This window comes from Gossypium hirsutum, chromosome A07, assembly GCF_007990345.1.
Source record: "Gossypium hirsutum isolate 1008001.06 chromosome A07, Gossypium_hirsutum_v2.1, whole genome shotgun sequence".
Lineage (NCBI taxonomy): Eukaryota > Viridiplantae > Streptophyta > Magnoliopsida > Malvales > Malvaceae > Gossypium > Gossypium hirsutum.
In genome coordinates this window covers 94,337,727-94,350,741 of record NC_053430.1, presented here as the reverse complement: position 1 = coordinate 94,350,741, position 13,015 = coordinate 94,337,727, and positions in this window count along the sequence as shown.

The following is a 13,015-nucleotide window of genomic DNA, read 5'->3' as shown; positions in this document are numbered from 1 at the left end:
CGAAGCTAGTCGAGTAATCGTTTTTATCAAAAGTTAATACCCGAGGTAAGTTTTTAAGCAATTAAGTCAAATTGAATTTATCGTTAAATGAGGTTTATGAATTTATTGAAAGTATATATATAAATGCTATTATTATAGTCGAATGTGATATTTAGGTGAATGTCTTATAATCGAATGTGATAGATACTTGGATTGGTATAGTTGAATATGATATATATGTATGTTTTGACATAACTAAGTGTGTATATATGTGTAGTTGGATAAAGTTGAATGTCTATATATGCGTGAAACTGAATATGTATCTAGGTGTAGTTTGATATAGCCGATTGAGATGTGTACATATATATATATGTGAGTTTAATATATCCGAATGAGATATTGAATAGGGAGATGAATAAGTTAATATGTGGTTGATGTTTAAGCTTATTGTGTATATGTATAAATGAGTAATAAGTTTGAGGGATGCACTAAGTGTGTGAATTTGATACTGAGCACTAAGTGTGCGAGTTGGATTTAAGCACTATGTGTATGAATTAATTTCTGTGCACTAAGTGTGCGAAATCAGTTATTGAGCATTAAGGGAGCAAATTAATTTCATGCTAAAAAAATTGAGTTTGGTAAGTCCTTAAGCTAAGTTATGTACTAAATTTAAATAAATGTTAAATATAAGTGCCGAATTGAATTGTTAGAAATTGTTATACCACTGCCGAATGATTTTGTAAGGTGAATGATATTATTATGGTGTAAAAGTGAATGTCGAAGGTGATCTAAAGTGATGAATGGTTTTAATGAATGTATATTGAGGATGTCAAATATGATTTATAATGTGAATAATATATATGCTATGTTTCAATGTGAAAGTCGAATGTGTCTTATGATATGAAGGATATTTGTTATGTTTCTATGTGAATGCCGAATGTGATTTATAAGGGTAAATAATATTGTGATGAGTTAAATGTGATGGCATGATGTGATTTTGAGTTGGAAATGATAATTCAAAGACTTTGATAGTGTTCTGTTAATGATCGGTAGCGTAAGACGTGATTGAGATATTCGGGCTCTGAGCTTAGCACGCCTTGTGTCGGTGGATTCATTCAGGCTAAAAGCCTAGCAAGTCTTGTGTTGTTAAGTTTATTCGGGCTTTATGCCTAGCAGGTCTATTGCCGGTGATTAAATATCAGACCTTGAGTCTAGTAGGCCTAGTGTCAGTGTAAGATTTTAGGTTATAATCCTAGTAGGCTTCGTGCTAGTGAATAAAATTGGGCTTTGTGTCTAGCAGGCCTTGAGCCGGTGAATTGTATTAAGTTATAAGTCTAGAAGGCTATACACCGATGTGAGATCAAATGCGGTAAACGAGCCCTAAAGATTTGGAGAAATTGGATTATTAATTATTTGAAATAATGTACGTATGTGTTTCGATATTTATTGTCAAAATGTGTATATCTGTGAAATAATTATGTATACGAATTCGATTGTCAATGAACATTTGGTATAATTGGTTATATGTGAATTTTAAAGTGATTTGGCATATGTGATTAGGTATGAACTTATAATGAAGCGTATTCGATTGTATATATATATACATGAGATTATACAGGGTTTGTATATTCAGCCTTGTGAAATAATCTATTGAAGTGAATTATTAAATGTCAATGTGATGATATATTGAATTCGTACATGGATAACTACTCATCATTTCGGGATATAAACAATGTAGTGAATTTTATACATTTGATCTTATGAGTAAGAAATCATGTGATGTTGAAATTAGCAAAGTAGATTCAGCCAAGTTCACTTAGCTAAGATAAAGTATGTTCCCAATGGTATTTTTCGGCCAATTAAGTGATGCTTATATATGAAGTTAAATCTTGTCTTGTGAGCTTGCATAAATGAGTGGAATTATAGTTGAATGTATAATGACATTTACATGATTTGGTATCATTGGCCATGTAGGCTATGTATACATATGAGTGATATTATACTATGAATTTTGGATTTGTTAATATGGATAAATGTATGTATGATGATTATGATTATTTGGATTGGAAGTGGATATGATTATGATCTGATAATATATGGTCTATGTGAAAATGAGATGTGATTAACGGCAAGTGACTATAATCAAATAAATTATATAGGAAACGTGATATGGTAACCGCGTTCGTAAATATATGATTCTTGTACATGTGAATTATCTTTGAAACTCAGAAATGTTAAGTGATTATGTATTTAATAATGATATGTGAAACATGTTACCTTGAATGAATGGAAGGTACGCATATGAATATATGATATATGTGCATGCTATATGGCCTTGTGGTCCGATGATTTGAACAAGTGAAATATGAAATAAGAAAAATGGAATTATAATTATCATTGAAATGATTTATTTGCTTATGGCTTATTAAGCTTTCAAAGCTTATTCTGTGTGTTTTTTTTATGTCTATAGAGATTTGCTTGGGTTGGAAATTTGGGAGACGTCTTTTTATATGGCATGTATAGGCTAGTTTTGATACGATTCAATTTGATTTATACACATATAAGCCATGCGAAAATGGCTTGTTTATTATGTCAAATTAGTTTATTACTTTGATTAAATGAGGTTACACATGTTGAAGAATCAATCAAAGTATATTATAAGCCTGGACTATGCTTGATATGTTGCTTGTGGTTTTGATGTTTTGGATATTTCAAGTAATAATGTTCATGTGCCGGGTTAGATAAATATGATGCATATTCAATTATGTATGTTTTTATAAGATTCATTAATGAGATCTTTAATCGATTTAAGAGTTTAAGAAAATGACTACTTATGATTGATATGAATATATGTGTATTTCCGATAATGCCTCGTAATCCTTCCGGCAAAGGATTCGGGTTAGGGGTGTTGCATCACTAAACAAGATACAATCGTCTGCAAAAAGCAAGTGTGATATCTGTGGTCCACTTTTGCTAGCTTTCACGCCTTTTAATAATTATTCTTTAGTTGCAAGGCGTATTAAACTAGATAAACAAACGAACTCAATTGGTCTTTTTGACGAAGTCCCCTTTCTGGATGAAAACTTTTTGCTGTGTATCCATTAACCATAATCGAATAGGAAACAGAAGTTAAGCACTTCATAATAGTATCCACCCAATTTCTAACAAACCTCATTCGAACCATTATATCTTTTATGAAATTCTATTTTACTTTATCGAATGTTTTGCTCATGTCAAGCTTCATATCCATAAATTTTTTTCCCCAGCCTCTTCAGCTTCAGTGTATGAAGAATTTCATGAGCCAGTAATATATTGTCCGATATCAATTTTTCTGGTACAAAAGCACTTTAGGCCAAATCAATATATTTCTCAATTACTCTCTTGAGCTTGTTTGTTATAACTTTTGCTAAAATTTTATAAATCACATTGCATAGACTAACTGTTTCATATCGCATGGATTGGAAATTTTTGGAATAAGTATTATATAAGTATGATTAATTTGTTTAATCTCCTTACCTTTGTTAAGAATCTATAGACAAAAATTGGTGACTTCATTTCCAACAATATGTCAGCACTTTTGATAAAATAAACCGGAAATCCATCTTAACTGGGGGGGTTTTTGTAGGTCCTATCTCAAACACTGCTTCACGAATCGCTTTCGGTATATAAGGTGCTGCAAGCCTTTGGTTATCTTCCTCTGAGATGCATCTATCTATTCATGACAGCAAATGATCAGCTCCTCCTCTTGTTTCTGCCGTAAGAAGATTTTGAAAATATGATCGTGCAATCCCTTCCATTTCCTGAATGACTTCATTTTCATTCCCTTCATCGTCTTTCAATTTCTGAATGTAATTTCTTCTTCGCCGCTATGACGCTTAGCTATGAAAAAATGTTGTATTTCTATCTCCAAATTTTAACCAGTTTATACGAGCTATCTGTTCCCAATAACGTTCGTCTTTTTCAATTTCGAAATTCAGTTGAATCTTAGTGTCAATCATCTCTGCCAGATTAGCGTCATCTCTATCAGCTTCTGCCAATTCCAATAGCTTTGCTATAAGGAGATCTTTGCGCCTTCTCCTGTCAATTCGAATTCTCCTCGCGCAGTTCGCCAAGCCTCTTAAATTCCCTGAAGACGACTCTTAAATATTTTTGACCTCATCACCAAATGAATGCTTCATAATCCACCAAGCTTCAAATGTAAACAGTTTCTTGGTCAGCCATTTATCAGCTTTTTCCGTATTGATTAAAAGAGGACAGTGATAAAAAAGAGTGAATAAGATGAGAGATCCTAGCTTCAATGAACATATTCATCCATTCTTCATTTGTAAGTCCTCTATCTAATCATTCTCAAATATTTGTTTCGAGTAAATTTTCCCTTTCCCATGTGAACCAGTTGTCTGAGAACCCTACATCCATCAATTGACAATTCGCTAAAGCATTATGGAAAGTTTCCATTCTCCTTTCATCTTGTGGTAGTCCTCCATTTTTTCAAAACCATATATGATTTCATTAAAGTCCCCACTCACCAACCAAGGGGTTTCCACAGCAGTATACAAATTCCTCAACGCAGCCTAAGAATCATCCCTGTCTTGTGCAAAAAGAGATCCATAAAAGCCCGTAAATCTCCACTTACTTCTCGCTTCACAATCATCTATCATAACATCAATATGTCTTTTAGAAAAGCTTTGAAGCGTGACACAAATCCCATTTCTCCATGCCAAACATAACCCTCATCTTGTTCCATCCTGGTCAACGTCAATCCCATGTGTATAACCATAACTATAACGAACTCTTTCTATTTTTCTTTTGCATAACTTCGTCTCCATAAAGAAGACTATTTGGGGATTTTTTGTCTTCAGCATGTACCAAAGTCATTATACAGTCCGTGGACTCCCCAATCCACGGACATTCCAACTTAGGATTTTTATTGTGTTCGGTCAGCTTGTCTTTTGGCAGCCGTTGATGATAAATGGTTGACCTCTATCAATCTCCTACTTCTTGGCGTTGAGGTGTGAATCTCTCAATTCTCTACTGCTGCCTCCAACTCGCCTCTAGCTCTCTTTTTCCCTTTCTCACCAATGAGAACCCCCTCTTCCAAATCATGTTCCATATCAGATAACATTGGAATAGTTATTAACTTTTCCCCCCTTGGATTCAAGAATGCCGTATTACCTACCAAGCTAATTCCCAAAACTGGATCAATGGACCCCCCACAGCCTGAGTTTCTATTTCCAGCCATCTACGAGGAATTTTCTTCCATATAATTAACTTGTCTATTCCCCTTAATTCTCCCTTTTCTCTCCTCTCTTAACCAAACACTGTTCATTGATAGAGCCATCTGAGACTGAGCTCGTAATGATAGATCCCATCCCAACTCAGCAATTTCTATACCCAACGCCATATTTGCTTCAAAATACGAATCATTATGACCTAAACGTCCACAATAAAAACAAAATAGAGACAACCTTTCGTATTTAAATTTCACATATGTGCAGCTTCCACGATACATAATCTAATTTTTCCTTTTTAACGGGTGTCGAAACCATTTTAAATTTGAAAAATGGGAGTCGACTTAAAAACAAAAATGGAGTCGCCACCAATCTTTTCCAATGTGAGATTGGGCCACCTTAAAATCAATCGTTTTAATAAAACATCTGGGCCTATTAAAACAATAATGTGAGTCGGTTACGTACGAGAAAATCAGACCTAGTAAGTTAGGGTTTAACATTTCAGACCTTCGGGACTAAGTTGGTTTTTGATTTTTAAAATTCATGTATGAAGGTTAAAGAGAAGGATATTCGGTCCTCCGGGACTCATGAAAAATTAGAACTCAGTAAGTTAGAGTTCAATCTCTCAAAACTCCCAAATGTCGAAGGTTGCCTTGATTTTGGAAATCACTATCCTCAATAGAACGCGATGCCGCACCCAGAAAGTTAGGATGCAACGTCCCGAATTTCAAGAATAGGTTTTTATTTGAACCTCATACAATTAGATTTAAGAAGGATACTCAAATATTTAGGTTCAACAAGGAAAATTGGAACCCAGTAAGTTAGGGCACAATCCTCCCGAGGATCCTAAATATCGAATATTGCCTTTATTTTGAAAACAATCGAGGATAATCTTTGAATAAAAATGAATTTGGGGCGGTTGAAACTTAACAAAAAAATGATAACATGCAAAATAGCAATATAATAATAAACTTGACAGTGTATATATTAATATCCGGAATATAGTAAATATAAGGAAAATCAACAATAATTATAGCAATAGTAATAAATATAATAACATAACAAACATAGCAATAAAGATATTAACGATACGAAAATGCATAAAAGAAGTGAAAATGATATGTTGAATGATGATGTATATATATAGTGATAATAGTAAAGTTAAATTAACAATGCTAAATTAGTGAAAGTGAAAAGTAATAAATAGTAATAATTTAGTATAAAAAATATTCGATAAAAAAAACTATGGTATATAAAAATAATAAAAAATAATATAGTAGGTTTATTAATAATTATATTGAAAAACTTTAGCGAAAAATATATACATGTAAAAATTATAAATAATAATAGTAAAATAATAGTAAACGGTAAAAAAAAGGATAAATAAAATATAATAACTATAATAAACTATATTTAAAATTATTATAAAATATGTATATAAAAAGAAATAGTACAGAAAAAATGATTATTAGTAAAAACAAAAATAATATAACAAGTAATGTAATACATATAATGACAATTTATACATAAAAAATTAGTTTTATTTTAAATATATATATAACAAACATACAAATAAATAAATAATATAATAATGTGAAAAATAACTCCAATTGATTAAATTAAACGAAAATAAATAAAAAAATAACGAAAATGATATAATAAGTATAATAAATAATAGTGTAAAAAAATATAATAAATAATAAGAAAATAATTTAAAAAATGATAGTAAAAAAAATAAAATAGTAATAATAGATTAATAATAATACCAAAAAAAATAATTTTGTGATAAAAGTGTCTAAAATAAACAAAATAAGGCTTAATTGAATTAAAAAAAACTCTGGGGTGAAAACAGAACAAAAGGAGACAAGGGGACCAAAATGCACACGTGGGTAAGGAGGGAGGGGTCTGGGCGCAAATTTTCGGGGTAATTTGAAAGCACTTAAAGAAAACAAAAAAAAAGGATTTGATTGAATGTAGGCGCAGAGGACAGGGACTAGTCGCGAAAATTTCCCATTTAAAAGACATATGCACATTTCTATGCCTTTAATGCACGGCCAGCTTTTCCCCTTCCCCAGGCTCTACTTTTGAGGGGAAAAAAATAAAACAAATGATGCCTTTTTTAAATAAAAAAAGACATTGAACCACCCTTTTTGAAAACCCAAAAATATATCCATCTATCTCTTTTATTTTTCTTAAAAAAAACAGAGAGAAAGCTCCCAATTTTCACTTAGACCCGCGCCACCTTCATCGGAGATCCGGTGCGCCGAGGCCGCCGACGTCGAGAGTTCGTCGGTAAGTCCCCTCTCTCCCTCTCTTGTTTTTTTAAAAACCGTTTGAAAAAAATTGAAAAGGAAACAGAACAAACGAAATCCAAATCAAGAGAAAAATGAAAAAAAAATGAAAAAATCACCTTTCAAAACTTAGTTCCGATTCTTGATTTACTCTTAACCTTTCTATATTCTCTCCCTCTATTATCTCCGAAAAAAAAATCCCCCCCTTTTACATATGATTTTCGGCTTTATATAACCTTTGTTTACAATGCTTTTTGTTACTTGTTTTGCAAATCTGTGCGAGAATCTCGGAGCCGTGATGGAGTGGGACGTCGACGTGGCATGGTGGAGCGATGTGCGGTACGCGGTAAGAGACATACGGCGTGGAAACTATTTGGGGCTGCTGTTCTTATTTTTGTTGCTAGGGTTTTTGGGTAGTTTAGTTTAGTTGGTCTGAGTAAAATTGGGCTGGGTTTTGTTTTAGTGGTTAATTTGTTTAGGCCTAGGTTTGGGTTTGTTTAAAAATTTGGTCCTACAGCTGCCCCTCTTTGCTCATTGTCGTGTAATGATAATAGAGCAAAGATTTTTTTAGGAGGACCAAATTTGCTTGGGCTGGCTGAGTCTTGTCTTTTTTGCCACAGCCCACCGCACTTTATTGCTTCAAAAATGCTCCTTTGCTGCTTCATGTAAATGAGATTTGCTGAAATTTGATCTGCTCCGCTCCTGCTCAGCGAAGATAAGATCCGCTGTATCTGACCTGCTCCACTCTTGTTAAGCGGAGATAAGATCTGATATATTTAGCCTGCCTCACTCCTGCTCAGTGAAGATAAGGCTGATGATTTGAATCTGCTCCATTGCCGACACAGGGAGATAAGATTCACCAAAATTCGATCTGCTCCGCTCCTGCTCAGCGAAGACAATATATGCTATATTTAGCCTGCTTCACTCCTGCTCAGTAAAGATAAGGCTGATGATTGGAATCTGCTCCATCGCCAGTACGTGGAGATAAGATTCACCAAAATTCGATCTGCTCCGCTCCTGCTCAACGAAGATAAGATCTGCTATACTTAGCCTGCTTCACTCCTGCTCAGTGAAGATAAGGCTGATGATTGGAATCTGCTCCATCACCAGTACGTGGAGATAAGATTCACCAAAATTCGATCTGCTCCACTCCTGGTCAGCGAAGATAAGATCTGTTATATTTAACCTGCTTTACTATTACTCAGTGAAGTTAAGGCTGATGATATCTGTAATCTTGATCAATCTTGCTACATTGTCCACTGGGGAATCCATCTGTCGAAGAGTGATCTGTTTATGCTAGATGATTAGGATGACATGATTAATATGAATCAAATGCTCCTAACTACATGTATTATGGATGTTAAATGCACAAAATGCAAAATGTCATGAGAACGATCCATTTTTATTTTTTGGGTTGTCATCGCTTATTGTTTACTAAGGTAACATCCCTGACATATGCCTTCTTGTTCAACTCGGTAGACGAGGACTTGGAGATGCGGTTAATTCATTATTTCTCACACGTTTCTAGCCCTTTTAAGCTCAGCAAGTTCTAAATAATTGTCCTGTTTCAGGTTATTGTATTGTTTAGAAACCTTTTAGAGAAATATGCAAAACCTTCTTTTGAAAGCATTATTAGTTCATTAATCATCATTTCAATAAAAATACTCGAAAAAGATTATAATGATAGGTAGAACTGAAATTTATTCGAGTCAAAATTTGCGAAAGATGTATCTACAAAGAAAGCAGACGTTGTCTGAGATACAAAAACGGATAAAAAAGAACAGAATAGGTGCCTCAGATTTCACAGTTTAAGCTTTCCTGTACGAACTCCTCGAAAACCCTTTTAAACATGGCACGCGCTCAAGGGATCTATAGCATTTTGTTGATGCCCCAAGATGTAGCTTATCTCTTCTTTGTCGATTCAAGTGTAGTGACACTGCCGCTTGCCCCAGTTCGGATCAAAATTTGAATTGCCCTTTGCGGGTTTTCAATTCAAAACCCATTTGGTCTCAAGGTGCCCTTTTACGGGTTTTCACCTTGGCCTCTCCTTTTTTTTTTGCGCTCTTTACAGGTTTTCACCTCAACTGCTTCAAGTAAAATATCTTTTGACAGAATCTGAATTTATCAGGTTAGGCAAGCTCTTGCTATCCATCTCTGCTAGTATCAATGCCCCTTTAGAGAAAGCCTTTTTTACCACATAGGGTCCTTCCCAATTTGGCATCCATTTCCCCTTGAAATCTTTTTGCATAAAGAGAATCATTTTCAATACTAAGTCCCCCTCATGGAACACCCTGGGGCGAACTTTTTAGTTGTAGGCTCGCATCATTCTCCTCTGGTACATTTGACCATGACGAATAGCCCTCAGCCTTCTCTCTTCAATCAAGTTTAGTTGATCGTAACGAGATTGGACCCATTCTACTTCGTCAAACTTTAACACCGATAAAACTCGGAGAGAAGGGATTTCGACCTCAATAGGTAAAACTGTCTCCATCCCATAAACCAATGAGAAAGGTGTTGCCCCGGTAGAAGTTCTGACAGATGTTCGATAAGCATAAAGGGCAAATGGGAGCTTTTCATGCCAATCTTTGTAAGTCTCTGCCATATTCCCCACAATCTTCTTGATATTCTTATTAACTGCCTCAACCACCCTATTCATTTTCGGGCGGTATAGTGACGAGTTGTGATGCTTAATGTTGAACCGACTGCAGACTTCTGCTATTGCTCTATTGTTCAGATTCAACGCATTGTCAGATACAATTCTTTCTGGCATACCATAACGACATATAATCTCTTTCTTCAGGAACTTACTGATCACTGACTTTGTGACATTGGCGTACGAAGCAGCCTCTACCCATTTGGTAAAGTAGTTAATGACCACAAAGATGAATCGATGCCCATTAGAAGCCTTCGGTGAAATCGGCCCAATAACGTCCATGCCCCACATTGAGAAAGGCCACGGAGAAGTCATAACATGAAGGGGTGAAGGAGGCACATGGATCTTGTCTCCATAAATTTGGCACTTATGGCACTTCTTAGCGTAATTGATGCAATCTCATTTCATTGTAGACCAGTAATATTCGAATCTCATGATTTGTCGAGCTATTGTGAAACCATTGGCATGTGTCCCACAGACACCATCATGGACTTCCTCTAGAATTTTCTTTGCCTCAACAGCGTCGACACATCTTAACAACATCTGATCCTTTCTCTTCTTATATAGGACCTCACCATCTAGGACATAGTCGCTGGTTAACCTCCTCAATGTTCTTTTATCGTTTTCGGTTGCTTGATCTGAGTACGCACGGCTCTTCACATATTGTAAGATATCATAATACCAAAAATGATCATCTCTCTCTTCCTATTCATCGACATTACAGCAGTGAGCTGGAGCCTCACAAATACTCATCTGATTTAGCTTCATATCCTCCTCTTCATTTACTTTGATCATGGAAGCTAGTGTAGCCAAGGCATCGGCAATCTGATTCTTGTCTCGCGGGAGGTAATGAAAGGTAATATCATCAAACTCTTTAATTAACTCCAGGATTAGCTTTCGATAACTGATCAATTTGGGATCTTTCGTTTCCCACTCGCCTTTAAGCTGATAAATTACCAATGCAGAATCTCCATACACTTCTAATACTTTGATTTCACGGTCTATAGCTGCCCGAATTCCCATGATACATGCCTCGTATTCTGCCATATTGTTTGTGCAGTCAAAATCTAATTTGGAAGTGAATGGATAATGATATTCATTTTGGGATATCAGTACTGCCCCAACTCCATTTCCAACAACATTTGATGCTCCGTCAAAATTTAATTTTCAAGAATGATCTTCAGGCATGTCTCATTCAGCGACTGCTACATACATTAGATCTTCATTGGGGAAGCTGAAATTCAAAGGTTCATAGTCCTCCAAAGCTCTACTGGCTAGGAAGTCTGCTATTGCACTCCCCTTCACAGCTTTTTGGTTTACATAGACTATGTCAAATTCAGATAGCAGAATCTGTCATCGGGCCATCCTTCTATTTAAAGCGGTTGACTCCATCATGTATTTGAGAGAGTCTAGCTTTGAGATTAGCCAAGTTGTATGGTACAACATGTATTGCATCAATCTTCGTATTGTTCAAACCAAAGCACAACATAGCTTCTCAATTGGCGGATACCTCATTTCACATTCAGTGAATTTTTTACTGAGGTAATATATCGCTTTTTCTTTTCTCCCAATCTCATCGTGTTGGCCAAGCACACACCCCATCGAATTATCAAATATTGTTAAGTACAGTATTAATAGTTTACCAAGACTTGGTGGTGTTAGCACTGGGGACTGGACAAATATTGTTTAACATTTTCAAAGGTTTTTTGGCATTCATCATCCCATACCCCAGGATTGTGCTTTTTAAGAAGACGGAATATAGGGTCACACTTCTCCGTCAGTTGCGAAATAAATCATGCGATGTAGTTTAGTCTCCCTAGGAAACCCCAGACTTCTTTCTGAGTTCGTGGCGGAGGCAGCTCCTGTATAGTCTTGACTTTGTCAGGGTCTACTTCTATTCCCTTCTTACTGATTACGAAGACGAGTAACTTTTTGAACCTAGCTCCGAAGGTGCATTTTGACGGATTGAGCTTTAATTGGAATTTTCTTACCCTCGGGAACAATTTTCTCAACACCCGCACATGCTCCTCTTTAGTTCGGGTTTTTGCAATCATGTTGTCAACATAGACCTCAATTTCTTTGTGCATCATATCATGGAACAAGGTTACCATGGCTCTTTGGGATGTAGCTCCTGCATTTTTTAACCCGAAGGGCATCACCTTGTAGCAAAACGTTCCCCATAAAGTTATGAACGTGGTTTTTTCTATGTCTCAGGATGCATATTGATCTGATTGTACCCGGAGAACCCATCCATGAAGGAGAATAATGAATAGCCTGCCGTATTATCCGCTAGAGTGTCTATGTGAGGCAATGGAAAGTTATCCTTTAGGCTGGCCTTGTTTAAATCTCTGTAATCTATACACATCCGCACTTTCCCATCTTTCTTAGGGACAGGGATGACGTTAGCCACCCACTCTGAGTAATTAACCACCTGTAAGAAGCCAGCATCAAACTGCTTTTTGACTTCTTTATTTTCATTGCTACATCGGGTCTCATTCTTCGGAGCTTCTGCTGAATTGGCTTGCACCCTTATTTTGTGGGGACACGATGTACTACGATATCGGTACTTAAACTAGGTATATCCTGGTGTGACCATGCAAAGACATCTTTGAATTCTTGCAACAATTCAATGAGGTCCTGTTTTGTCCTCTTACTCACGCAAGTGCCAACTTTCACCTCCTTCCCTTCTTCGAAGGTCACATTTTCGATAGTTTCCTTGTGAGGCAGAATCTGTTTCTCTTCCCGCTCCACCATCCTCAACAAGTCCGGAGATAAACCACAATCCCCGTTATCTTCAAAATCCTGAGATCCCTCAAAGTACATGTCTCGCTCAAAAAGAGATTCTGGACTCGTATCAGCATTGC